The sequence below is a fragment of the Triticum dicoccoides genome, chromosome 1B (genome assembly GCF_002162155.2).
Source record: "Triticum dicoccoides isolate Atlit2015 ecotype Zavitan chromosome 1B, WEW_v2.0, whole genome shotgun sequence".
Taxonomy (NCBI): domain Eukaryota; kingdom Viridiplantae; phylum Streptophyta; class Magnoliopsida; order Poales; family Poaceae; genus Triticum; species Triticum dicoccoides.
The window spans coordinates 409,019,738-409,025,420 of record NC_041381.1 but is presented as its reverse complement, the minus strand read 5'-3'; the positions used below and the strand labels follow the sequence as shown (position 1 = coordinate 409,025,420).

Here is a 5,683-nt window from a genome sequence, read left to right as displayed (position 1 = left end):
CCCGCGCCGTGCGCCGCCGCGCCTCCCGCGTCGTGCGCCGCCGCCTCGCCCGGATCCGGCCTTCCCCAGCTCCGGCCGCCTCCTCCACGCCACTCCGGCGACCCAGCTCCGGTCGTCCTCGGTTCCCGTGCCCAAAACCCTAGATCCATAAGGTTGGCCCCGTTTTTCTTCCAAGTCCTGAAATATTTACATTCTGGTGCCATGTTCATCATGCCACAACTTCTAGTGTGCCGCTCCGTTTTGTGCGTGTAATATACCAAAATGTTCACTGTGAGCTCTTCATTTCATTCCATTGTGCAATGCTTGTTTGAGTTCTTCTTGATGACCTAATCATTGTTGCAGGAGTGCTATATGATGTTAACCTGCTGAGACTGTTATAACTTGCTGTTGTGTCATTTATGTTGCATTTTATGTGTACATCCTTTAAGCATGATGTCTACATGTTTTAGGAGCATATTCATGCTATCTTTACAGTAGTGCAATCCTTGTATTTTTGTGAGTCTTGTAGTGAGTGCATCAAGCTTGTGTAGTAGGGTACTTGCTGTTACTGTTTTGCTAGGCTGAATCTGTTATATCATGATGCTATGTAAACCTGCTGCTACAAGTCATTCTATGCATAATATGGAGATGTTCACTAAGGATGTTTTGTCATACATGTCATGCTTTATCCGACCATGCCCTTGGTTGCATTTATAGCCTGCTGTAGCGTGTTGTAATCTTGATCTCAAATTGCCAAATAATGTTTCTGTCAGCCTGTTAACATGAAGTTCAGTTTTGCCATGTGTCTTGCTAGTGATCCATGCACTCTATGAACTTGCTCTTGCCATGTGTAGCTTCATAAATATGACATCTTACTGTTGGTTGACTTCACATGCCATGAAATGCTCTGTGGAAGTGGTACAAGCTTACCAACATGTCTACTTATCGTTCTTCCTGCCATGTGCTGTTATTATCACTGTCTGAATCTGTCATATCACTTGCCATGTTTGCATGGATCCTACCATCTTTTCTGATGATCTTTGGAATTAGTTCAGTAAGAGAGTTTTGTTTTAGGTCTTTATTATTAGCATGCCATGCTCTATTTTGCCATGATAGCTTGCTGTAACATGTTGTTTGATAGCTCTGAACATTGCAACCTGATGTCATTTCTGCCATGTCCAGTGATTTCTGCTAAGTCTGTGAAACTGTTATTTGCAATCTTGCCATGTCCTTTTGAGCATGTTCTAGTGATTTATGGGGATAGTTCAGTGTTCATGTTTTGTTATGCTTCATCTGTTCATCACGTCTATGCCGTTTGTCTTCATGTTAAGGTCATGTAGCATGTTGTTTTGATGTTTGTAAGATGCCTAGTTGCTGTTTTGGATAGCTTGTCCTTTAAACTTGTTTCATGTGTATGTGTTGCACCGTTGCTCCGTTTTAGGTGTGCTCTATATGAAACTTGCTTAGTTTTACATGTAGCTTCATATTACCTTGTTGCATTCATGTTTTGAGAGTGTTTGCCTGATGTTTGAATGCATTTTGCATCAATGCCATGTTTAACTTGTTTTGCTCATATCTTCTAGGCCGTAGCTCCGAACTAAATGGACTTTATATGTAACTTGACTAGAATTTCGTGTAGATCATGTTGATGCATCTTAACTTTCTGTTTAACAACTTGAACATAAGATTTATTCAGATCTGGACCAATTTCGAAATTTGCATATGAGTACTTACCGGATTTGTTATAGGTTGTTTCCGGCCTCATTTAAACTTGCTTTGATGTGTTGTTCTTGTTTGCATCATCTCTTGCCATGAGTAGCATCATATAGCCTTGTCATGCATCATACTTGGTTGAGCATCTTGTCATGTCTATGTGTTATGTGTTTACCTTGTTGTTTGCTTCTTTTCGGTTGTGCTCCTTCTCGTTAGTTCCTGTTTTGTTGCGATCGTGAGGATTCGTTCGTGTATGCTTGGTTCATCTTCGTGGCTTCATCTTCTTCATGGACTCGTTCTTCTTCCTAGCGGGATTTCAGGCAAGATGACCATTACCCTGGATCTCACTACTATCATTGCTATGCTGGTTGCTTTGTTCTATCGCTATGCTGCGCTACCTATCTCTTGCTTATCCAGTCTTCCAAACTCCCATGTCAGCCTATAACCTTTTCACCCTTCCTAGCAAACCGTTGTTTGGCTATGTTACCGCTTTGCTCAGCCCCTCTTATAGCGTTGTTAGTTGCAGGTGAAGTTGAAGATTGCTCCATGAGGGACAGGATTATGTTGGGATATCACAATATCTCTTATTTAATTAATGCACCTATATACTTGGTAAAGGGTGGAAGGCTCGGCCTTATGCCTGGTGTTTTGTTCCACTCTTGCCGCCCTAGTTTCTGTCATACCGGTGTTATGTTCCTTGATTTTGCGTTCCTTACGCGGTTGGGTGATTTATGGGACCCCCTTGACAGTTCGCTTTGAATAAAACTCCTCCATCAAGGCCCAACATTGGTTTTACCATTTGCCTCACCTAAGCCTTTTCCCCTTCGGTTTCTGGAGCCCGAGGGTCATCTTTATTTACCCCCCCCCCCCGGGCCAGTGCTCCTCTGAGTTTTGGTCCAACCTGAGCGATGTCCGGCGCCCCCTGGGCAACCAGGGTCTATGCCAACCCGATGTCTGGCTCATCCGGTGTGCCCTGAGAACGAGATACGCGCGACTCCTATCGGGATTTGTCGGCACATCGGGCGGCTTTGCTGGTCTTGTTTTACCATTATCGAAATGTCTTGTAACCGGGATTCCGAGACTGATCGGGTCTTCCTGGGAGAAGGAATATCCTTCGTTGACCGTGAGAGCTTGTGATGGGCTAAGTTGGGACACCCCTGCAGGGTATAAACTTTCGAGAGCCGTGCCCGCGGTTATGTGGCAGATGGGAATTTGTTAGTATCCGGTTGTAGAGAACTTGACACCAGATTCGAATTAAAACGCATCAACCGCGTGTGTAGCCGTGGTGGTCTCTTTTCGGCGGAGTCCGGGAAGTGAACACGGTTTGGGTTATGTTTGAACGTAAGTAGTTTCAGGATCACTTCTTGATCATTGCTAGCTTCATGACCGTTTCGTTTGCTTCTCTCTCGCTCTTATTTGCGGATGTTAGCCACCATATATGCTTAGTCGCTGCTGCAACCTCATCACTTATCCTTTCCTTACCCATTAAGCTTTTCTAGTCTTGATACCCATGGTAATGGGATTGCTGAGTCCTTGTGGCTCACAGATTACTACAACAACAGTTGCAAGTACAGGTTATGCGATGTCATGACGCGAGAGCGATGTTTCTTGTTTTGGAGTTCTTCTTCTACTTCTTCTTCGATCAGGGGATAGGCTCCAGGTCGGCAGCCTGGGCTAGCAGGGTGGATGTCGTTTGAGTTTCTGTTTATGTTCATCCGTAGTCGGATGTTGCTCTTATGTATTGTGGTGTTGCATTCATGTGGCATTGTGTGCCTCTTGTATGTATCCCAACTATTATGTAATGGTATGATGTAATGATATCCACCTTGCAAAAGCGTCTCCAATATGCGCTTCTATCCTTGGTGGGACCTTCGAGTTCCTTTAGGATAGGGTCGCATATTGGGCGTGACATCCATGGCCTCCGGTGATGATGTCACCCTCCGGCATGGTGCAGGAGAGGGCCTAGATTGATTTTTCGTGGCTACAGAGGCTTGCGGTGGCAGAACTCCTGATCTAGGTTTATTTATGAGGTTTTTGGGATTTATAGGAGGTGTTGGCGTCGGGGACAAGTCAAGGGGGTCCACGAGGCGATGACAAGGTAGGGGGCGCGCCCTATGGGGGTGGGGGCACCCCCCACCCTTGTGGTTACCCCGGGACTCCTCTCTGGTATCTTTTCGCTCCAGTATTTTTTATATTTTTCGAAAATATTCTTCATAAATTTTCAGCCCATTCCGAGAACTTTTATTTCTGCACAAAAAACGACACCACAGTAGTTCTGTTGAAAACAACATCAGTCTTGGTTATTTCTAATCAAATCATACCAAAACCATATAAAGTGGTTATAAACATGCCATGAATACTTCATAAACTATAGATACGTCGGAGACGTATCAAACGCCTCTGAATCGCCGCTCCAAGTTGCCGCCTCATGTCATTTCCTCTGCCACGCACCGCGATAAGTCGCCGGCCACCTTCGCTGCTTCAAGACACCTCGGCTTCACTGCTCCTCAAGTTTCCGTACGCCCGGCCGCCTCCACCATGGCTCGCCGCAGCCGTGGCTCGCCTCGCCTCGAGCCGCTGTACACCGAGCCCCACACTACCATTTTGTTGACCCGTCTTCGTCGTGCCTCACCTCGCCGGCTTGCCGCCTTGCTGTTGGAGAATAATGTTGATGGTTCTTCCGAAGAGTCGTGGAATGGCTATGTTAATAACGACAACTGAGTACTTTCGCAGGTTATCAAGTTTGCCTCACCAAACATTTGCTGGAGCTGAACTGACCCTGATTGCAGCTGGGTTGAACAATGGGTGCACCGGGCTGGCCCCTGTACATAAAAATATTTTGAACCATTAGTGAGTAAAGGTTGGAAGTGTAACCCGCGATGGATTCTCCCTGGTCTCAATAATATCACCCAATAGATTGTGCTTACACTTGACAAATACAGAGTGAAAAACATTGTTGTGATACAGCATGGTTTCCGCAGATTTTGTGAAGATCATTTAGTGGACATGTCCAAAATATCAATCTTACTGCTGGCAGCTTCCTAGGAGTTTCTCATGATGGGGCAAGCATTTTAGACATTATCAACGACATCCAGGCAAGAGGTTTAAACATGCTCTTTGCACTAAGTGAGAATGGGATTCATGCTGGAGCTTATGAGATACATGCCAAGTACCAGAAGAGAAAATAGAAAGTGTCAATTATTGGTCTCTCAAACACAGTTGATAATGACATACTACTCATGGACAAGACATTTGGATTTGATACCGCAGTGGGGGAAGCACAAAGAGCCATCAATTTTGTATATATTGAGGCACATTCTGAATTTCATGACATCAGATAAGTGGAGCTGATGGGAAGAAGCGGTGGATTTATCACAATGCATGCTTCCCTGTCAAGCGAGCAAGTTGACATTTGCCTGGTATATGAGATGTCAAAATTTTCAATTTGTGTTGTGTACTATTCATGGACAAAACGGAGTTCTTCGGCACCTTGCACTTGATAGAGACTAAGGGTTTGTTCTCATGTTTACACTGGATGGACTGCAACATTGTCAGATTATCCATGGATGCTACATACAGATAATCTATTGTCTAAACGAATCAGGTAAAATCCATCCAGTCAATTTTTATTGATACATTTTTCTTTAAAGAACAATTACTCTGGCTTGCAATGTTATATATGTAGGACAATTATCCACTTCAAGAGCGATTGTCATGCCATGGAGATAAAGCTCGCGCCAATATTATGATGCGCCAACATCCGACCATACCGCATTGTTCAACAAATGTGTGTGCAAGCCGCCGCCTCTGTGGCCTAGTCTACATCAACACGACGCGGCCGACTCATCCGTCTGCGCGACTTATGACGACGCGGCTGACTCACCCATTCCCACGGTTTTACAAAGCCGTGGCCTACTCACGCATTTGTGCCGTCTTGTAATGACGAGGTTGACTCCTGCATATACATTAAAAAAAATCAGAGCCACGTATG

The 5,683-nt window shown here is 44.9% G+C and overlaps 1 pseudogene; it reads left to right on the top strand.

Moving 5' to 3' along the window:
* Nucleotides 1–4,230: 4,230 nt before the first annotated feature.
* On the top strand, nucleotides 4,231–5,275 carry LOC119350421 (annotated as a pseudogene).
* Nucleotides 5,276–5,683: the final 408 nt, after the last annotated feature.